Source organism: Phocoena sinus, chromosome 2 (assembly GCF_008692025.1).
Source record: "Phocoena sinus isolate mPhoSin1 chromosome 2, mPhoSin1.pri, whole genome shotgun sequence".
Taxonomy (NCBI): Eukaryota; Metazoa; Chordata; class Mammalia; order Artiodactyla; family Phocoenidae; genus Phocoena; species Phocoena sinus.
Window position 1 is genome coordinate 63,730,819 of NC_045764.1, and position 23,747 is coordinate 63,754,565.

The window sequence follows — 23,747 nt, forward strand, 5'->3', positions numbered from 1 at the left end:
TGCGACATTCCTCTTTAGTAGAGAGAGAATCTAAGGCAGAGTTCCCAGCTCTGCCGTAAGGTGAGGAAGAAAAGTTTGGGCGGGGCTGCCTGGGACGGATGAAATGGGGCGTGTCCGCGCAAGCGCATGCGGTACTCTCGGGCGGCGTCACGTGCGGGTGCGGGGGCGGGGCCGGGCGGCCGGGCCAGCTCCGGCCGGCGGTAGGGGGCGTGGGAGGTAAGTGCGCGCGCCTGCTCGTCTGCAGCTGAGGAGTCGCGCGGGGCGGGGCCTTGTGCGCGGGGTCGGGGGCGCGCGGGCCGGAGCGGACGGGGTCGGGGCGGCGGTTGGCTGTGGCTGCTGAGAGTCCAGCCAGAACGCCGAGAGGCGGCGGAGGAGGCACCGGCGGCACCGGCATAGGGGGCGACAGCGGTTGAGGCGGCGGTCCAACGCGTGCTCTCTGGGCGGGTGCGGCGGGGGATGTGCCTGCCCAGGCCGGGCGGAGTCTCTCTGACAGGGCGGGGGATGCGCGGCGGCCGCTCGCCCGGACCCTAAGGCAGCTGGGCCCACACTCCCAAAACCCTCCGACCCTCGGTGGTCTCGGCCTCTGCTGTCTCCTCCGGCCTGACCCTGCGGCTGAGGCTGGCAGGCGGCTTCCGCCGAAGAGGAGGGGGCTGCGGTGGCCACCGCGGCGGAGCCCGAGGTAAGACCCGCCCAAGCCGCCCAGCGGCCCTGCGGCCCGGCCCGGCCCACGTCTCAGTCTCTCTCTTTAGCTTTTGCGGGGCCGCTCCGCCCCGCCCCGGCGGAGACGCCCCGCGAGCGGATCTGCCCCGCAGCCTCCCTGACACCCGATCGCTGCCCCGGGTCCCCCGTAGACCCCACCCATCGTATCTTCCATTGACCAGACACCATTCCGGCCCTCCAACCTTTCTAGGGGTTCTGTCACGGGCCCCCCACCCCAGCACACTCTACTGGAACCTCCTTCAGACTCTCTTCGGACGCTTAATGGGGCCTCGAGATTCTGTCACATCCTCCCGTGAGCTGACCCGGGTTTGCCACTGTTCCTCAGACCCAGTTACTGCCACCCCCTAACCCATTGCTACCCCCAGTTCCAGGGCAGATCCATCGTGCCGACCTCTGTTCTCTCCTCCCCCCCACCCCCAGCTCGCTCACCGCCTAGCCGACTAGCTCTTCCCCTACCCAACTCGGCTTTCAGATAGTCTGCTTCGTGATGCTCTTACCTCCCAAGAGATCTGGTGTCAGCCCCTCTTTAGACACCATCAACAGCGGCCTCTCCCCCCAACTCCTACTGTAGCCTCTCCCCCAGACCTCTTGTCCTTAGGCAGACCTGATTATCTTTCTCCCTGCTCGTGATCCTTTCTTTGGTTGGAAAGGGCTTTGCCATGAAATCCTGAAGGGGTGTTTGCGTAGCCTAGTGTGTTCCCTCCGGTGGGGCTTAAGGGAACCAACTGACACCCTTGTTTGGAGGGTTTAGTCTGGTGGCTATAGAGGAAGAGGGAGGAGCATGGAAGCCCCGGGCAGGGGGTGTGTGCTGTTGTAAGGTCTCACAGCCTGCTTCTCATCTTGTCTCTTCTGTAGAACCTGTGAGGTAGTCCAGATCGTGACATTTTAGGGACATCTGTAAGGATCAAAGCCCATAACACTAATGAATATAACTGTGTCTCCATGTGATATCATTTGCTTCACTTTCCTAGATTTTTACAGATCTTTTGCACTGTTTTTGAAGGATACCAGGGTGCTTTTTTTTTTTTGGATTTGCTGTTTGCGAATTTGCTGGAAAAGTAAGATTTGTAGCTTTCCTTAATCCCTGGAGACTTTAATGTCAGTTTAATAATAAAATTCTGCTACCTGGTGCTACTGTCTTGCTTTTCCAAGGAGCAAGTACAATTATCATGCAGTGTTCACCGATGTCATTACCAACAGCCTTCTCAATAGTAAAATACTGAATAAAATGTAGTTTGTTGAACTACTTAGCTGTCAAGAAGGAAAGGTAATTTTACACCAGATGATCAGTGCATAATTTTAACATTGGTATAGGGATGAAGTATAGAGAGGTTTTTGTAGTCAGTACTTTAAAATTTTTTATTTTGTGTGTGTGGAACTGAGGAGGGAGAAAATCATATTAAAATTATAGGTCATAACTAGACATAGTATAAAAGTCAAAAGGTTCAAAAGAGTATGCAGTAAAAAGTTTCTTTTCCCCCTTTTTATCCTCTAACCACCCATTTTCCCTCAGACGCAACCACTGTTTCCATCTTTGTGTGTGTCCTTCCTGTGATATTTCTAGCATACAAGTCTATACATTTATATTTTTAAAACACTCCACAGACAAATCCTTCCATACTGTATACTATGGATATACCACCCCCCCTTTAATAATAGATCCTAGAGTTCATTCAACAATAGTACATTTGGAAGTGCCTCATTTACTGGGTGGATAGTATTCCGTCCTGGTGATCTTGAGGTTATTTTCAGTCTTTGTTTTTTATAAACAGTGCTGCATGCTTTTCTTTTAAATGTATCATATGTTTTGTATGTTTTAAGTAATTTTCAGGATTTGAAAAATTTCATGATGATTGTTTTGTGAACAATTGTTTTGTGATATGTTTTAGCATATAACTAAAGTAAATTTCTCATTGAACCTCTAAGCTTCCATGGAGTGACTGGCTTTGACAGAGATTATAATGTTTGTCAGGAAGTTACTGAAGGATTTAAAGAAGGGGACTGAAATGATAAGATTTGCATTTTTAAAAGATCACTCTGCTTTGAGGAGCGTGGATTGAAAGGTAGACTAAATGTGTCAGGAGGGTAAATGACGATGGTGCAGTCTTCATTTGGGTTTTGAGAGTAGACAGGATTTGGTGATTTCATTGGATTTGGGATTAGGGTGAGGGTTCATAGAGGATAAGATCGAGGTTTCTAGCTTGTGCCTTTCACTGAGGTGGGGATCTATATGAGGGAGGAGTGGAATTTTTATTTTTGTCAAGCAAGGGGAATTCAATTTGTGGCATGTTGAGTTTGGGTGATTATACTTCTATCAGATGTAGATGGCCAGGAGGCAACTGGATTTGTGGCTTAAACTCATTATCAAGTTCTGGGTTGATAGTAATAGATTTGGGTGCAAAAGGTGTACTGAGAGGAGAAGAGATTGTAGGATAGAAATCCAACATTTACAGTATAGGTAGAGTTGAATGTCTAAGCTAGTAAATTATGTGATTAAGTTCTCTAAAAAATCTTGTCGTAGCTTAAACATCAATAGGTTCACTGTCTGACAAGACTTTTTAACAGTGTTTTCCCTGAGTGGTATATAGTACTGAGGGAAATGGAGTAAACTTAGATTATTAAAAAGGTAAAACCTCAGTAGAAATTAGCAACATAAATCCCATTTTTTTCTAATCATTTAGATTATACTATTGTAAAAGTTTATTCAATCTTCATTGTTTATAGAGAAGTATAGGAGCTTGGAAAATGTGGTTTGCCAAGAATATTAAGTTTTTTGGTTTGTATGATTTCTAGTTATATTAGTAATAAAGATTAGTCAAAGATTTTTCAGTCACGTTTTTAAAACATAACATGACTTAATGTATTTATTCCTAAGTCCAGAGCTGCAGTGTAGAGCTCTTGCCTTTACTCTGGATCCCTGTAAATCACTTCTAATGGACATCTCCACTGGGATTCATATTTCACAAGCACTTAACACATGTACAAAATAAAACTCTTCTTTGCCTCTCTTCCCTCCAAAAAGGTGGGGGTAGAAGGAGACAAACTGCAACAAAATTTTTTCTTTTGATTGTATGTCTTGATGAACCGTACTACTCTCTCCTCCTCATGAAGCCTTTAGGAATCTGGGAATCATCCTCCACTGCACTCTGTACCAAACTACCATCATCACAAAGTCCGGCACGTTCTCCCTCATGATATTTCAGATCATTTCTGATTGCTATTTTTGTTGTCTCTGTTTTTTTTTTTTTTAAATGTTGGGGGTAGGAGTTTATTTATTTATTTTTGCTGTGTTGGGTCTTTGTTTCTGTGCGAGGGCTTTCTCTAGTTGTGGCAAGCGGAGGCCACTCTTCATCGTGGTGCGCGGGCCTCTCTTGTTGTGGAGCACAGGCTCCAGACGCGCAGGCTCAGTAGTTGTGGCTCATGGGCCTAGTTGCTCCGTGGCATGTGGAATCCTCCCAGACCAGGGCTCGAACCCGTGTCCCCTGCATTAGCAGGCAGATTCTCAACCACTGCACCACCAGGGAAGCAGTGGTTTTAACCCCTGTTTAAGCACTGTTTTAACCCCGAATGTCTTTTGGTCTTCTTGTCTTCATCTGCCTCTTGTTTTGCCGTACCCTCTAGTTCATTCTGTCCACTTTTGCCAGAGTAAGTGTTCTAAAATGCTCTTTTAGTTAGGCTCTTTCAGTTGCAACGAAGAGACTCAAGTTACCTTAAGTAGTGGAGTGCTTATTGAAAGAAAACATGCACAAGGGAACCCAGGAAAAGTTAAACAGCTTGGTCTCAGGAAGAACAGGAGCTTAAAAATAAAACTAGAGGGCTTCCCTTGTGGGGCAGTGGATAAGAATCTGCCTGCCAATGCAGGGGACACAGGTTCAATCCCTGGTCCAGGAAGATCCCACATGCTGTGGAGCAACTAAGCCTGTGCGCCATGACTACTGAGCCTGCACTGCATAGCCCATGTGCCACAACTACTGAAGCCCACGTGCCTAGAGCCTGTGCTCTGCAGCAAGAGAAGCCACCATGATGAAAAGCCCGTGCACCACAACGAAGAGTAGCCCCCGCTCACTGCAACTAGAGAAAGCCTGCGCACAGCAATGAAGACCCAACACAGCCAAAAATAAATAAATTTTAAAAATAATTAAATAAAACTAGAAGCAAGAAAAGACAGATTTTACTCTAGTGCTCTACTGTTAACTTGTCTTAGCTACTTTTTCTATTTCGTTTTGTATTATTTTTTCTCTCTAATCTCCTCCCCCACCCAATCTTACGGCTTCCATTTATTCCTGATTTCTTCCTCCTTATAACTACCGTGTCACTCCCATGCCAACATCTTACCTCCTGACTACTGTCTTTTTTCTTTTTTAACATCTTTATTGGAGTATAGTTGCTTTACAATGGTGTGTTAGTTTCTGCTGTATAACAAAGTGAATCAGCTATACATATATCCCCATATCTCTTCCCTCTTGCGTCTCCCTCCCTCCCACCCACCCTATCCCACCCTTCTAGCTAGTCACACAGCACGAAGCTGATCTCCCTGTGCTATGCGGCTGCTTCCCACTAGCTATCTATTTTACATTTGGTAATGTATATTGGCTACTGTCTTTTTAACTTGAGCTTCTGTTGCTGACTTTTTGCTAAGATTTTCTGGTTTGAATTCCCAAGAAACAATCTCTTTGGCTCAGCTCTGTAATCATGGGGTGCTAGCAAGCCTGTGTACTTGGGTCATGTGACTACTCCTGGCCATTTAGTGTTGGCTGTGTGTTGATTTGTGCATGTGGGTATGGGGCAGGATCATAATGGTGAAAAACATGGGGCAGTGTGTAGGCTAACTTTCCCACAAAATGGGGTTGCAAACATGGCAGGCACCATTATTGACATAGTACAAATACAAATCTAATCATATCCTTTCCTGTTGAAAGATCTTCAGTGCTTTCCCATTGCTTTCAGGATAAAGCTTAAACGGTAGCTTGGCATGTGTGTGAGATCCTTCGTGATCTGACTCTTCTTTAGGCTTTCGTTCCTTGCTCTCTTCCTTAAATTCTTTGATCCACTCATTGAACTTAGGTCTTTCCACTCTGTGTTCCCTTTCCCGTCTTTCCCTTCCACCTTTCTCTGCTTAACAATCTGCTATCTGATCTTCAGGACTCAGGCCAGGTGTATCTTTGGGAAGCTTTCCTTTACTTCCTCCAGGTTAAGTTAGGTGCCACTCCTATAGTATGTAGTGCTTGCTTCTGTCACAGCCCTCTAATGAAATTCCTAATAGCTTGTCTATTTTCTTCACTGGGCTGTAGCTTCTTTGGTATCAGTACAGTATAGTAAGGCACATTTTTAGATTGAGGATTTTTTAAAAGAATATGCTTATTATAAATTATAATATATATAAAAAAGTACACAGATCATAAATGTGCAGCTCAATAAATTTTCACAGAATGAATACACAAATGTAACCAACACCTACATCAAGCACGATACAGGATATTACTATCAATACAACCACACAGGCCACCTTATGCCCTCTTCTGGTTGCTAGTCCAGTTCAAAGAGGATTTAATTTTAAGTGGGAAAACTCTTTAACGTAGATTTCTCTACATATTTTGTGTGTATCTTTAGACATACAAGAGACATAGATATTAGAATTTTCATCCTATGGAAAGAACATACGTAATTTATATTAGTGCAATTTTGGCATATTTTTGTGCAATAGATAAATTCAAAATCACATCATATTTTAATATTCAGTTATGGGATGTTTGTATTTAGGTAGATTTTCTTGTTTTTAAGTTTAATATTTTAGAGTAGTGGAAAAGAATATGACAGACCAAAGAATATTTGCTTAAAATAGCCTGTTTTGAGTGGGGATCATGCTCGAGATGGGTATAGTAAACATGTAAAGCACTTTCCAAATGGTGTTTGGCCTCTGGGTTTTAATGTGAATTATGTTGCTAGCATATTTTGGCAATGGGGTCATCCAACGGGCAACTGGAGTATAATTTTACATGTACAGTGAGGAAAGGACTAGCTGTCCTGTGTCATAGACAGCTGGCTTGCTAAGAATTGAGTTTTTTTTGCAACTAGCAATAATTTTAGAGCATACTTATTCTTTTTCTCAGTTTTGATTTTTCTTAAACTTTAAGATTATGTGGCTCTTTGAGTATGAAGGAATTCTTTTAAACATACTTTTTCCTTAGATGGACTTTTCTGTCTGTAAGTATTAAATTTGTTAAGGCCAATTAAATGGAAAGAATACTATAGACTTTTAAACCTGGATTTTCAACAGACCTCGATTCAATTTCCAGCCTTATCCCTTATGAGCTGTCATTTGTGGGCAAGTCACTTAACATTTCTGAGCTTTAGGAATGTTCATCTCACAAGATTATCATGAGTTAAAACAGTTTATGTAAATAAAGCACCAAGCACATAGTAGATACTTAAGAAGTCTTCATTTTCCTCCTTGAATATGTCTATTTCTTGTTATGTTTAAATATGAGATCAAGAATTTAAAGAATTTCATTGTGTGGCATAAATAAATGGCCATCAAAGTTTGTTGCCAGTAGAAGTCAATCTTAGAAGGATAGTCTGCTAGCTGTCTTTCAAGTGTGATCATAGTTTTCAATTCAAAAAGGCTCTAAAGAAGTGCTTCTCTTGATGTCTTAGTATATCAGATTAATGGATGTTAGAATGTATTTTGATTCAGTGTGAGGTACAACAAAATGTTCTGTTTGCCAATGACAAACATTCCTTAAATCATTGACAGATTGTAGTACTATTGCTGTCTGTAGTGTGTAAGTATTTGAGATCTGTTTACTTATATTGATCAGATGATAGTGGGCTGAGTAGTCTCTGGATTTTTTTTTTTTTTTAAAGATAGTTATTTTATTTTATTTTTTTGGCCTTGCCGCGTGGCTGGCGGGATGTTAGTTCCCCGACCAGGGATTGAACCTAGGTCCCCAGCAGTGGAATCGTGGAGTGTTAACCACTGGACTGCCAGGAAATTCCCGAAATATTTATTTATTTATTTATTTTACTATAAGGGAGAAAGTTCTTCAGATAACTGTGTGGATATGAGTTTATAAATGATCTTGAGATCGTATTTTTTCCTTACCTTCTTTTGCAACTCTACCTTATTTTAGTTGTCTTCCTGCCTTCCCCCTCATTCTTTAAAAAAAGAAAAATTTTATTTATTTGGTTGCACTGGGTCTTAGTTGTGGCAGGCAGTCTCCTTAGTTGCGGCTCACTGGCTCCTTAGTTGAGGCTCACCAGCTCCTTAGTTGTGGCATGTGGGCTCCTTTAGTTGCAGCAGGCGGGCTCCTTAGTTGGGCATGCGAACTCTTAGTTGCGGTAGGCATGTGGGATCTAGTTCACTGACTAGGGGTCAAACCTGGGCCCCCTGCATTGGGAGCGTGGAGTCTTATCCACTGCACCACCAGGGAAATCCCCCCCTACTTTTTTTAATAATGAAAATACTTAGAAGATGTTGAGGGACATCCCTGGCCATACAGTGGTTAAGACTCCGTTCTCCCATGGGTTCAATAGCTGGTTGGGGAACTGAGATCCCGCATGCTGCACGGTGCGGCCAAAAAAAAAAAGTGTTGAAAAGTTGAAAGAATATACCAAAGAGCATTGATAAGTCAGCCACCATAAGAACCTGCTGTATAAAAAAATAAATAAAATTTAAAAAATAAGTTAACAGTATGCCATCCACATTTGCTGTATTGTTTTCTATGTGTATGTGTGTATATATACTTTAACTGAACCTTTTGAAAATTGCGACTATTTTGACTTTTACCTCATAACACTTGAGCATATATCTCCTAAGAAAATATTCTCTGTATCACCACAGTGCCATTACTAACACCTAAGAAAAATAACAGTAATTTCCTAATAATATTTAATATTCAGACTACAGTTAAATTTTCAGTTTTCCAAACCGGAATTCAGTCAAGATTTTTGCATGCATTTGATTATCTTTTTAGTTTCTTTTAATCTAGAAAAGTTTCTTATACTACTCCTTTTTCTTAGGATATTGAAATTTCTTTGACAAGACTAGATCATTATCTTATCGAATGGCCTGGTTTTTTTTTTTTTTAACATCTTTATTGGAGTATAATTGCTTTACAATGGTGTGTTAGTTTCTGCTTTATAACAAAGTGAATCAGCTATACATATATCCCTATATTTCCTCCCTCTTGCGTATCCCTCCCACCCTCCCTATCCCACCCCTCTAGGTGGTCACAAAGCACCGAGCTGATCTCCCTGTGCTATGCGGCTGCTTCCCACTCGCTGTCTATTTTACGTTTGGTAGTGTATATATCCATGCCACTCTCTCACTTCGTCCCAGCTTACCCTCCCCATGTCCTCAAGTCCATTCTCTATGTCTGTGTCTTTATTCCTGTCCTGCCCCTAGGTTCTTCAGAACCTTTTTTTTTTAGATTCCATATATATGTGTTAGCATACGGTATTTGTTTTTCTCTTTCTGACTTACTTCACACTGTATGACAGACTCTAGGTTCATCTACCTCTCTACAAATAACTCAATTTCATTTCTTTTCATGGCTGAGTAATATTGCATTGTATATATATATATGCCACATCTTCTTTATCAGAATGGCCTGTTTTCTAGTTATCTATTTCTTTGTGCTTTTGCTTAACTTGTTCCTCTGTTCCGTGTATATCTTGTACGGTGGAAGTTATAATTTAAAGGCTTGATTATGCATGTTAAAAACTTTTGGCAAGAATACTTCATAGGTGATGTTATTTTTCATGTTGCATACTGTGGGAGATATATGACATCACTATTAGTGATCTAAGTTTTATGAAGTTTAAAGTGATGTTTGCAGACTTCCCTGGTGGTGCAGTGGTTAAGAATTCGCCTGCCAACGCAGGGGACATGGGTTCGAGCCCTGGTCCGGGAAGATCCCACATGCCGCGGAGCAACTAAGCCCGTGCGCTACAACTACTGAGTCTGTGCTCTAGAGCCCGTGGGCCACAACCACTGAGCCCGCACGCCACAACTACTGAAGCCCCTGTGCTCTGGGGCCTGTGCTTCGCAGCAAGAGAAGCCACCGCAATGAGAAGCACGTGCACCGTAACAAAGAGTAGCCCCCGCTCACCACAACTAGAGAAAGCCCACGTGCAGCAAGGAAGACCCAACACAGCCAAAAATAAATAAATAAATTTAAAAAATAAATAAAGTGGTGTTTGCTCTATCTTTCCATTGTAAAAGTATATTCTTTCCTCTTATGATCATCAAGTACAGTAATCTGTGGGGGCAATACTTTGGTATCATACAAATATTCCATCCTTCAAGATATTCTATATCTAGCGATTTTAGCATCTTTTGTGAGCCTTGGGCAAATGAGTTATTTGATTGAAGGTTGGAAAATGGTGATTTTTTTCTAATTCTGTAATTTTTTAATATTTATTAGCTGTCATTCTAATGTTAACAAAAGGTTTATAACCTTCGTCACCTGGGAGTGAACTGTAGTTCTTCCTAAAAGGGCAGAGTAAGTAAATGCTTAATTTTTTCTTGTCTAATTTTCAGAGTGAGGGGTTGGTCTAATAGTCATGTACAGTGGTGGCAGATGAGTTTATTAATGGTCTCTTGGATTTTTATTTATTACAATTAGTTACAGATGTTCTTTTTATTCAGATTTTATTGAAGTAGAGTTGACTTACAATGTTGTGTTAATTTCTTCTGTATAGCAAAGTGACTCAGTTATACATATATATACATTCTTTTTCATATTCTTTTCCATTATGATTTGTCACAGGATACTGAATATAGTTTCCTGTGCTATACAGTAGGACCTTATTGTTTATCCATCCTATATGTAATTAGCAGTTTGCCTCTGCTAATTTCAAACTGCCATTCCTTCCCTCCCATTGTCCTTTTTTGATGCTCAGATTGTCTCAAATAAGGATATTGGGAGTCCCTTCAAACAGACACCTGAGTTCTTTTTGCATAAGCCTATTATTAGTCTTTGAGTGATTCTTTTTGCATAAGCCTATTATTAGTCTTTGAGTGATTCCTTACTTCTGAGTATAAGACATCTTGGCTCAGCAAGGACTTCTGCTTTAGACAGGAATCAGCAGTTTCTCCAAGGAGATCTGTCTCCTTTTAGTGGAGGATGATATTTAGAAAACAACATCTGGATGTTGGTATGCTCCCTTTTATGGAACTGTCATCACTTCTAGGTCTTCTCAGGAGAGAAAAAAAAGCATGAGGTCATATTGATAATTCTTATTCAAATTTAACATTGCATGTTTCTTCATCTTTTTTAAAAAAAGTAATTTAGTTTTAATCTCTTTTATATTGAAAATCTTAATTTTTATTAACATTGATTTTTTTCCTAAGTATAACTAATGTAGTTTAAATAAAACTACTAGTAAATTTTAAGATTTCTTTGCATCTCATTTTGTCCTAGAACATATCCCACCAAGGTTATACTTATTGTTAGTACTGTGTTTAAAAGTCACTTGAAATCATTATTTTCTCAGTGTGATTGTTGCTAGTTTGGTATGTATTTAGGTCCATTTGTTTTTCATTTTAGGGTTTGCTTCCTCTGTTTTTTTAAATTTACTGTTATCCTTTGAATATGTAAGATACATATTTCAAAAGGAGAAACCAAATGTAAAGGTATATGTAGAAATCTTATTTTCATCCTCATCCATTCTGTTTCTTTCTTGCTCTCCTATAGATAATCATTTTTGTAAGTTTCTGATCAGTCATTCCAGTTTTTTCTTTTTCTTTCAAAGTTAGGTGTATGTGTATTCTTTCATACCATATGTACTGTTCTGTATTTCTTCTTTTTTTTTTCCATTTAACAATATATTTGGGAGAATACTCCATATTGGTACATACAGATCTTATTCTTTTTTATGGAGGCATAGTATTCTATTGTGTTGATATACCATAATTTTATTAACGAGTCTGTATCTGATAGATATTTGTGTTTAATCTTTTGTACTATGAATAGGTAATACATACTGAATAGATTAACTGAAAAATAAAGTTTCTTCCCCAGGTAATTAAGAAGGATTTGATTTGTTCCAGAGAGCCCTATAGTCTGAGGGGGCTTTAATTTTTTTTTTTTTTAATATTTATTTATTTATTTATGCTGTGCTAGGTCTTAGTTGCGGCACACGGGATCTTTGTTGCAGCATGCGGACTTCTTAGTTGCAGCATGCATGTGGGATCCAGTTCCCCGACCAGGGATCGAACCTCGGCCCCCTGCATTGGGAGTGCGGAGTCTTACCCACTGGACCACCAGGGAAGTCCCTGAGGGGGCTTTGTTATTGTGTTTTGTTGTTGTTGTTAAGAGGATTTCAGGAGTAGTAGATATATTTAGGTACACCTTCTTGCACCTAAATATTAGGTGATTGATATCAATGATGTTAATCTGCTTTGTTTTATGGCACCTGGTCAGAAGGGACAGAGATGATTTACCTACTTCCTCTCCCTGTACTTCCTGGCTCCTTGAAGCATTGGAACTAAAAATCTGATGTCCTGGGTGTTTTCATGTAAGCATAAGTCAGGTTCTTTCCTTACTGTTTTTTCCCACAACTTCCCCTCTCCTTAACCTTTCTTCTTCCTCTTTTTGCCTTAAATCTTTCAGATTATCCAAGCATTCATTGGACAGATACTTAGAGTCTAGTAAGGCAGATAAAATGTATACTATGAGTGTAAAGAGTAAGAGATAGGATAAAGACAGAGGGAAGGGTACCTGCTAGGATATAAGGAATTCAAGCTCTCGGGCTTACATAAATTGCTTTATCATATTAAATTACTATAGCAGGGACTTCCCTGGCGGTCCAGTGGTTAAGACTCCGTGCTTCCACTGCAGGGGGCACAGGTTCCATCCCTGGTCAGGGAACTAAGATTCCGCATGCTGTGTGGCATGGCAGATGTTTTAGAAAACATCTAAAAAAAATTACTATAGCAGTCATAGGCAGTTGTTACTTTTCCTTTTTATTCAAACATATGGGAGAGTGAATAAAACATATTGCAGTTTAAATAAAATTATAAAGTAAATATTTGTGTTGTCATTGCCCAGGCCAACAAACAAGAATTACCTCCCCATTACCTCACCCTCCCCTTGCCCTTGTCAACATATCCCACTCTGTGGAGGTGGCTATTATCCTGACCTTTTGTGATCGTCATTTTCTTGCTTTGCTTCATAATTTAAAATCCCAGGTCATATATCCTTAAACAATGTAGTGTAGTTTTCCTTGTTTTTGAACTTCATATGAGTACTTTATGTGATTTAAAAAATTCAGTTCAGCATTTGTGAAATTAATTTCAAGTTGTTGGCTGTCGTTCGTTAGATTTCATTGTGGTAATGTATTACAATGTATACTACAATTTAATCATTCTAGTTTTGATAGACATTTGAGTTGATTTCACTTTCTTGCTGTTATACAAATAATTCAGTGGTGAGCGCTCTTGTACCTGTTCCATGTATGCAAGTGCACAGATATTTCTGTAGAATTCCTAAGAATGGAATTGCTGGGTTGCGAGGTATGCACACATTCAACTTTGATAATGACAGAGTGTTTTTCAAAATTATTTCAATTTATAATTCCAACACAATGAGAGTTCCCTTTGTTTTACATTCTCAGTACTTGGTATTGTCAGACTCTAATTTTTACCAATCTGAAAGGTGTGATGGTGTCTCATGGTTTTAATTTGCATTTCCATGATTACTAATGAAGTTGAGCATCTTTTCATAGTCATTTGAGTTTTCTTCCTGTGATGTACCTGTTCAAGTTGTTTGCCCAATTTTTTTGTTACGTGGTCTGTGGTTTTCTTACTGATGTTTAGAAATCCTCTGTGTGTGTGTGTGTGTGTGTGTGTGTGTGTGTGTGTGTGTGTTTTGGCTGTGTTGCACGGCTTGCTGGATCTTAGTTCCCTGACCAGGGATTGAGCCCAGGCCCATGGCAGTGAAAGTGTGGAGTCCTAACCACTGGACCGCCAGGGAATTCCCTATATGTGTTTTGGATAATAACACCTGTTTTTGGTGTGTTATTTCACTTTCTATGGTGCTTGTTGATCAATAAAAGTTCTCAGTTTTAATGTAGTTGAATTTATCAGCTTTGGCTAGTGCTATTTGAATCTTCTTAAAGAAACCCTGTTGTAGTCTGAGGTAAAGTAGTTCTCCTGTATCATCTTCTAAGAGCTTTTAAGCTTTAACCTTTCACAAATTTGGTCTTTACCTGGAATAGATTTTTATGGATAGTACGAGGTCCAATCTTATTCTCTCCCACCTCAAATGGACACTCAATTGTTCCAGCATTGATTTTGAAAAATTCATCTTTACTGATCTGCAGTGCCACATCTCACATATGTCCAGTATCCATATTTGCATACTTCTGTTTCTGGACTTTCTTCTCTGTTCTACTGGTCTGTTTGTCTATTCCTGTACAAGTGACACACCGCCTTAACTACTTATAGCTTTAGAAGTTCTGATACCTGGTAAGGCACGTCTCCCCAATTTGCTGTTGTTTTTCAGGAGAGTGTTGGCTGTTTTTGGCCCATTACACTTTCATATATATTTTACATTTTTTTTTTTTTTTTTGCGGTATGTGGGCCTCTCACTACTGTGGCCCCTCCCATGGTGGAGCACAGGCTCCAAATGTGCAGGCCCAGCGGCCATGGCTCACCTCTGCAGCATGTGGCATCCTCCCGGACCGGGGCACGAACCCATGTCCCCTGCATCGGCAGGCAGACTCTCAACCACTGCGCCACCAGGGAAGCCCTTCCTCTTTACTCTTGTGAGAGTTTTGCCAATTTACAGTTTTTTCAAAGACCCACTTCTAGCTTTGTTGGCCCTTTTTATTTTATATTTTCTTTCTCATTTCTATTATTTTCTTTTACTTGTCCTAGTTTTACTTTCCTGTTTTTTCTATCTTAAAAAGACAGTTCCCAAATTTTCACTTTTTTCTATTATACCTATTTAGAGTTATAAATTTCCCTATAAAGTATTGCGTTAGCTGCATCTCACAAGTTTTGAAATGTAATATTTTTGTTATGGTTTATTCAAAATATTTTGTTTACTTATTTTCCCATGGATTATTTAGGACTAGATTTTTAAGTTTACAGCTGTGTGAGGATTTCTTACTATATTAGTTATCTGTTGCAGCATAACAAGTTAAGCCCAAAACTTAGTAGCTTATTATTGTTTACAGTTTTTGTGGGTCAGGAATTCAGGAGTGGTTCAGCTTGGCAGTTTTGCCTGACTCAGTTCCTTGCCATATGGGTTTTTCCGTGGAGCTTTTTAAGTTTAGTTGTTAAGGTATGACTGCTAGAATTCCTGAGGGAGAAAGTACTAGGTAGAAGCATGTTGCTGTTTATGATCTAGCCTCAGAAGTCACTCAGCCTCACTCCACTGCATTCTGTGGGATGGGATAGATACTGGTGTGAAAGATTCTATTTGTTACTCCTAGTCATTTTTTTGTTACTGATTTCTATATGTTTGAAAGAACATGTTATGATTTCAGTGCTGTTTCTTTTCTTTTTCTGGATTTCCAATTTACATATATTAGATTTTCTCTCAGTCTCACGTTCCTTTTTTTTTTGAAGTTTTTTTCTTTAATAAATTTATTTATTTATTTTTGGCTGCATTGGGTCTTCTTTGCTGCACGCAGGCTTTAGTTGCAGTGAGCTGGGGCTACTCTTCGTTTCAGTGGCTTCTCTTGTTGTGGAGCACCGGCTGTAGGTGCTCGGGCTTCAGTAGTTGTGGCACATGGGCTCAGTAGTTGTGGCTCTTGGGCTCTACAGCACAGGCTCAGTAGCTGTGGTGCACAGGCTTAGTTGCTCTGTAACATGTGGGATCTTCCCAGACGAGAGATTGAATCCGTGTTCCCTGTGTTGGCAGGTGGATTCTTAACCACTGCTCCACCAGGGAAGTCCCTCTCACATGTTTCTTAACTTTTTTTCTGTGTTTTTCTTCTTTCACTGTGGGCAGTTTTTTCAGTTAGGTCTTTTAGTTCATTCATTTCAACTATTCCATTTTAAATTCCAGTTGTGTTTTAAAATTTTACAAGTTCTTTTTAGCTTTTAAAATCTTCAAAGTCATTTTTTATGGTTCTTGTCCCTTTCAGATATTTTCAGTCTTATTTATCACTTGAAACATTAGTAAGCAGTTGTATTTTCTGTGTGATCATATCCAATATCTGAAATCTTTGCAGATCTGTTTCCATTCCTTGCTTCTTCTTATTCATGGTGCATTGTTTCCTTCTTGCTTGGTCTAAATAATGTCTTTTCTTGGGACATTATTTGTGATGCTTGCACACGCGTCTTCTCGATGCTTGTAACCTGGGTTTTTTTTGTGTGTCATTCAGGTAATATGGATTAAGGCAACAGATTGTGTGTGTGAGTGCTGCATGTATGTGTGTGTGTACGGTAATAGTAGCTGAGGTGGTCTAGTGTCTAGTTACAATTCAAAGCATACTGTGGCCTGTGCTACCTGTTTTTGTAAGGTTGCAAGCTAAGAATGGTTTTTACATTTTTATTTATCATTATTTTAAAAATGTCTTTATTTTTATTTTTGGCTGCGTTGGGACCTTGCTGCTGGGTGCCAGCATTCTGTAGTTGCGGCGAGCGGGAGGTGCTCTTCGTTGCGGCGCGTGGGCTTTTCATTGCAGTGGCTTCTCTTGTTGCAGATCATGGGCTCTAGGCGCGTGAGTTTCAGCAGTTGTGGCGCATGGGCTCTAGAGTGCAGGCTCAGTAGTTGTGGCACATGGGCTTATTTGCTCCGTGGCATGTGGGATCTTCCCAGACCAGGGCTCGAACCCGTGTCCCCTGCATTGGCAGGTGTATTCTTAACCACTGTGCCACCAGGGAAGTCCTCTACATTTTTAAATGATTGGAAAAAAAGAATAATATTTTGCAACATGTGAAAATTATATGAAACTCAAATTTCAGTGTCCATAAATAAAGTTTTATTGGAACACAGCTGTGCTTATTTGTTTCTGTATTGTTTGTGGTTGTTTGCATGCTACCACCACAGAAGTGGTTGAGTGGTTACAACAGAGGTCAATATGACCTCCAAAGCCTAAAGTATTTATATCGGGCCCTTTACAGAAAAAATTACAACTTGTCAGGAACTCTCCTTTACAGCTAGCTCAGTGCCAACACAACTTTCCTTACAGTTCTTGGGGGATAGGGTAGAATGGGGCAGGTTTATTTTGGTTTATTTTATGAGTTTGAGTTTTATTGTATAGGGTCTCGTATCAGACTCACTTCCTCGCGTGGGTCCTGGGTTTGGCTTCTGTCTTTATGAGACTGTGAAAACCAAAGCCCAACCTTGGCTTCAGTCAGGGGCTAACTTGGCTTCAGCATTCTGCTTACCTCTCTGTTTTGGCCTTATAATTCTATGTTTTGTCCTTATAATTCCTTACCATCTTGTTAACTCTTTGATACTTTTTAGAACATATATTTTCTATTTTATTAATTTAAACAGTTTCAGTGAGTGTTTTGTTCTAAATAATTGGCCATATTATTGGAGATTGATATTCTTTTTGAATATTAAGAAATTAAGCCTCAAAAAAAATAAAAAAGAAAGAAATTAAGGCTCAGAAATAGCCCAAAAGTTATATTACTGGTAAGTAGCCGACAGAGACTTCGACTTTAGGAAGCTTATTTACCATCTAGGAGTGTGAGAAGTTAGGATTGTACATCATTTCCCATGTTCCTAATATAATTAGGATTTCTGCTACTTTGGCCATGCAGGAGAAATGTCTTAGTTACAGAGGACAAGAAAGGCAAAAATACTCATAAGCTCTTTGGCAGGGAAAACAAACAACCATACGCAGAAGTCAGAGAAATAAAAAATGTTGAGAAAGAAATGGAAAATTATTTTGATTGTATAAAAGAGTAAAATTTAGTAAATTTGCCGTATTAACTGTATGAATCAAAGAAGAAAATAGGTCTTTTAATTTTGCACCTACTTTGTAGCAGTCTTTTTTTATATATAGTATCACATTTAACTTCATAGCAACTGTGAGTTAGGTGATAATGTTGATTTAACAAGTATGCAAACATTTAGGGAAAGTATTTTATCATTAATTTACCCAGGATTATGCAGCTAGTAAGTGCTAAAAGTAGGATCTGAACCCCTCTGTGACTGTAAAGCCCATGTTTTTTCTATACAATTAGATTGTAAAAAAAACAGTCTCTAAATGGTTAATGGAGAGTGTATGGAAATATGTGGTTAACATTTCTATACTTACATGAGAATTCCTCAGGCTTTCATTTAGAGGTTAGTCTTATTTTAGACAATTCAAATAAGTAGTATTTGGTTTCTAAGGTCACATGGATTAGAAGCAGCAATGAGAAAAGAGGGGCATTTGTAGGTTTTTATGCTGACAGGGTGAAATTTTTTCTGTAAACTAAAAGTCAATCTGGTGATACTGAAGATAGGGACAGACAGCCTTACTTTTTTTTTTTACGGTATGGCCATTTTTTTTTTTTTAAACATCTTTATTGGAGTACAATTGCTTTACATTGTTTTGTTAGTTTCTGCTGTATAACAAAGTGAATCAGCTATATGTATACATCTTACTTTTATATATCAGTAGTTTCTATGAATATCACTATCATAAAAATTAACATTTATTGCAGGAGTCCAAATTCTTTTTTTTAAATATTTATTTAACTTATTTTGTTTTGGCTGCGTCAGGTCTTCATTGCGGTACGGGGGCTCCAGGGCGTGTGGGCTCTGTAGTTTGCGGCACGCAGCCTCTCTCGTTGAGGCGAGCGAGCTCAGTAGTTGTGGCGCGCGGGCTTAGTTGCCCTGTGGCATGTGGGATCTTAGTTCCCTGACCAGGGATTGAACCCACGTCCCCTGCATTGGAAGGTGGATTCTTTACTACTGGACTACCAGGGAAGTCCCAGGAGTCCAAATTCTTAAGAAACACATAAATTATATTCAGTATACTGTTGTCCCTTGGTATCCACGGGGGACTGGTTCCAGACACTGGACCGTGGACACCAAAAGCTGAGGATGCTCAAGTTCCTTACAGTTGGCCTTCTGTATCTGTAGGTTTTGCATGTGTGGATATTGAGGGACGACTGTATTCTGCTTAAAAGGATAATAAAGTTAGAAATACATTGTAGAACTAATTTCATCCAGAGAATTTGAAAACAGCAACTTCTGATGCTTAAAGAGCTGAAATTCCAGTTTATTGGGAAACTTGGATCTCTAGAATGACTTCTCTAAAAGTTCAGAATAGCTGACAATTGTCTCTTGTGCTAATAAGTAATTTGTATTTGCTATCTATCTGATTCTAATTACTCTACAGTAAAATAATGATTAACTTGCACTTTTAATTTACATAAAACTAGTAACTTTTCATAAATACTCAGTCTCATAAGTTATTAATTTAGCATTGTTATCTCACAGCTTAACAAAAGAGAGGTAAGATTGTTTAGAATCCCACTTGAAGTCATTCACATAATATAGTTTTTTGACACATAATGATGGCACCTTTTTAAAAAGACCAAAACCCAAGAAAACTTTTAAGATTGAAGTTTTTTGTAAGTGGTCTGGCAACTCTGCTGTTGATAATATCAAGGTCTTGAAGGAATAAAAATGATCAATTTTTCAATTATGTTTTGAGTCTCGAGGCAGTAAGGCAATATCTGATTAATATTTTGAAGCGTTAACTTAGTTGTTCAGTGTACCATTTTAACGAGAACAAAATTTTAGGCTTTATTGAATAAGTTTATTGAGTAAGGGGTACTCTGTTCTCTGATCATACTTCTACCTTTGGAAGACTGTTGCTTTTGCAAAAATGCACGTCACTGGTCAGAGAAGGGAGGCTGGATGACTGAATGAGTGAGCAGAGACATATCAGTGTAAATAGAAAGAACTCTTAGCACATGTTTTGTTGATGGGAACCAGCAAAGATGGGCTCTCTTTAGATAGTATGTGAAGAGCAGTCATTTTTCACTGTGATAAGCTACATAGAGTTAACATTTGAATTTTCTCAACTCAAGGATAGGTGCAACTGTCAGAAAAAAAATAACCTGTTGGTGTGTGCAGTAAGATAAATAATCGACAGAAACCAGCATGTTATTGGTTTATTCAGTGACCAGAAGTACTCTCTCATTGGTTGGTGATGCTTCTAAATGCCTAATGTCAATACTACCAAGGCTGAAAAGTATACATGAAGCAGTTGGGAAAGGAGTGAGTTGGGAGGAGGGGGAAGGTGTCAAGAGTGCCTGCCAGGCGGCAAATATGTCAGATTACAAATTGGCAAATAGACCTCTGGCAGTGGTAGATACTAAGAGTAGAGATCAGAGATGATCATAGTTGAGGGGATGGAACAGAAAGGACCTTGAGTATAAAATTTGAAGCTCTGTTGGTAAAAGAAAGCCATACATATATGACACTAGGCACAGAGAACATTGTACTTATTAGACGATGGAAAAAAACTAGAGTTAGTATCCTGTAGAATTCATTATAATATGAGGTCAAGTTAAGATTTATTAGTAATTGTGTACCAAAGATTGCTGTGTGGTTGTATTAGTTTGCTAGGGCTGCCATAACAAAATACCATAAACAAAATTGCTGTGGCTTACTCAACAAAAATTTGTTTTCTCACAGCTCGGAACGTTGAAAGTCCAAGGTCAAGGTTTTGGCAGGTTAGGTTTCTCCTGAGGCCTCTCCTTGGCTTGTAGATGGCCACCTTTTTGCTGTGTCCTCACATGGCCTGTTCTCTGTGTGTGTGCATCCCTGCTGTCTTTTCCTCTTTCTATAAGGACACCAGTCCTATTGGATTAGGGTCCCACCCTGATGACCTCATTTAATCATAGTTATCTCTTTAAAGGTTTTATCTCCAAATATAGTCACATCGTTGGGGGGGTGGTGGTTAGGGTTTCAACATATGAATTTTGGGGGAACACAATTTAGTCCATCACAAAAGTAGTACCCAGACAACAGAACAGAATAGAAGCTAAATTTTTTCTAGAGAAAGGCATAGTGGAAAAAAATATAAGAAAGACAAGCATCGGATAGTTTTGAGGCATTGGTATATTGTTAGTTTATCAATGCTATAATAGCATATCTCAGATCAGTCCTTTGCATTCTGAAATATGGATGATGTTTAATGTTGTGTTAGAACTTCACTAATGTCCAGCAGGGTGTCAGACTGTACATTAAGTTTTTTGTGGGTTTTTTTTGAGGGGGGAGGGGTCTAGGAGTCAGCTAAGTAGTGAAAGAGGAGGGTGCAGTGGAAGTACTGTAGTCATTGTAGGGGATGGAATTATTGATAAACTAGGAATCAGCCAATAGTACTTGTTCCTAGTGTGGTCAGTCACAGTTGGGTGAATTAAAATTCCTTATAGGTGTGGAAATATTTAAAAATAAAGATCTATGTCCAATGTTAATTTACTCCAAGGCTGTGTATTCTTAAAGATTTAGAAAACATTTTGAAATTTTTCTTCAAATTCTGAAGTCTGCATTTAAAACCTAGAAATAGCCAATTTAAAAAATTAATGTAGATTTTCCGAATAGAGATTAAGAGACACAGATTTAGGTGTACCCCCACCCCCATCCTTCCATCCTGTTCCTTTCACAGTAGTGCTGTTTTCCCATATGATTAGCTCCCTAGCGCTGCTCTTGCAGTTTGGTACATGTTTTTTCAGATAGTTATCTATGTATTTACTTACATGCATATATATGCACTTGTAGAACATATATCATCTTGTTGTAAAACACATAAATGTATATGTCCTTTGTTCTATATGCATTTTCAAATAAGAGTTCTAAAGAACCATTTATTTCATTTTCGAAAATTAAGGTATAATTTACATGGATTAAAATGACTGAATCTTAGAGTTTACAGGTTGATGACTTTATATAAATTTGTTACAAATTTATTTTTAATTAATAGACTTTTTTTTAAAAGCATTTTTACATTTACAGAAAAACTAAGCAGAAAGTACAGAATTCCCATACATCTCTTCACCCTATCCCTCGAGTTTCCTCTATTCTTAACATCTTGCATTAGTGTGGTCTGTTAGTTACAAATGATAAGCCAGCATTGGTACATTATTATTAATTGGAGTCCATAGTTTACATTAAGGTTCATTCTTTTTGTTGTACATTCTGTGGGGTTTCCCCACCATTATAGTATACCAAATAATTTCACTGTCCTAAAATCTCCTGGGCTTCATTCATCTATTCATTCCTCCATCCCTCCTCTGAACCCCTGGCAACCACTGATATTTTTACTGTCTTTCTATTTTTGCCTTTTCCATAATGTCATATAATTGAAATCATATAGTATGAAGCCTTTTCAGATTGGATTCTTTCACTTAGTAATATACATTCAAGGTTCCTCTGTGTATTTTCATGGCTTGATAGCTCATTTCTCTTTATTACTGACTAGTAATACATTGTATAGGTACCATAGTTTGTTTACCAATTCACCTTTTGAAGAACATCTCGGTTACTTCCAAGTTTTGGCAGTTTTGAATAAAGCTGCCATGCACATTGGTGTCCAGTTTTTTGTGTGGACATAAGTTTTCAACTCATTTGGGTAAATACGAAGGAGTATGATTGCTGGATTGTATGGTAAGAGTATGTTTAGTTTGTAAGAAAAGTGCAAAACTATACTGTTTTGCATTTCCACCAGCAGTGAATGAGAATTCCTGTTGCGCTACATTCTCACTAGCATTTGGTGTTGACATTGTTTTGTTTTTTTGCCATTCTAATAGGTGTGTAATACTATCTCATTGTTTTGATTTTCAATTCTCTAATAACATATGATGTTGGGCATCTTTTTAGATGCCTATTTGCCATCTGTTTATCTTCTTTGGTGAGTGTCTAGATCTTTTACCTGTTTTTCCACCTTAATTGGATTGTTTGTTTCCTTGTTGTTAGGTTTCTAAGAGTACTTTATGTAGTTTGAATACCAGTCCTTTATCAGATATGTGTTTTGCAAAGATTTTTTTTCCCAGTCTGTGGCTTGTCTTTTCCTTTTTTAAAGTGTCTTTTGCAGAGCAATATTTGATTTTAATGAAGTCCAACTGTCTTTTTTTTTTTTTTTTCTGTGACTTGATATTGTATTTAAAAAGTCATTACCAGGACTTCCCTGGTGTTGCAGTGGTTAAGAATCCACCTGCCAATGCAGGTGACACGGGTTCGAGCCCTGGTCCGGGAAGATCCCACATGCCACAGAGCAACTAAGCCTGTGCGCCACAACTACTGAGCCCACATGCCACAACTACCGAAGCCCACGCACCTAGAGCCCGTGCTCTGCAACAAGACAAGCCACCGCAATGAGAAGCCTGTGCATCACAACGAAGAGTAGCCCCTCCTCGCTGCAACTAGAGAAAGCCTGCGCGCAGCAACAAAGACCCAATGCAGCCAAAAATAAATAAATAAAAATAAATAAATTAAAAAAAGAAAGTCATCACCAAACTCAAGGTTATCTAGGTTTCCCCCTATGCTGTCTTCTAGGAATTTTATAGTTTTTGTTTTATAGTTAGGTCTGTGACCCATTTTGAGTTAATTTTTGTACAAGGCATGAGGTTTATATCTACACTCTTTTTTTTATTTTGCATGTAGATGTCCATTTATTTCAGCACCATTTTTAAAAAATTGATTTTTATTGAAGTATGGTTGATTTACAATGTTGTGTTAGTTTCTGCTGTGCAGCAGAGTGAATCAGTTATACTATACATATATCCACTCTGTTTTAGATTCTTTTCCCATATAGGTCATTACAGAATATTGAGTAGACTTCCCTGTGCTATACAGTAAGTTCTTATTAGTTATCAATTTTATATATAGTAGTGTATATATTTCAATCCCAATCTCCCAATTTATCCCTCCCCTCCTTTTCCCCCTTGGTAACCATAAGTTTGTTTTCTACATCTGTGACTCTATTTTGTTTTGTAAATAAGTTTATTTGTACCATTTTTTTAGATTCCACATATAAGCAATGTCATATGATATTTGTCCTTCTCTGTCTGACTTAATTCACTCAGTATGACAATCTCTAGGTCCATCCATGTTGCT

General features: G+C 39.1%; 1 protein-coding gene across 6 annotated transcripts in view; it reads left to right on the forward strand.

Annotated features, from left to right (window-relative positions):
* The first annotated feature begins 209 nt into the window (after nucleotides 1–209).
* MYO9A (myosin IXA) overlaps nucleotides 210–23,747 on the forward strand; it is a 270,682-nt gene continuing 247,144 nt past the window's right edge. For 5 of the 6 annotated variants that reach the window (XM_032622165.1, XM_032622167.1, XM_032622168.1 and 2 more), the window contains exon 1: nucleotides 210–679. The gene's annotated coding sequence lies outside the window, so the exon portion shown is untranslated. The remainder of the gene's footprint in view (nucleotides 680–23,747) is intronic. The other variant, XM_032622166.1, reaches the window with a different exon arrangement.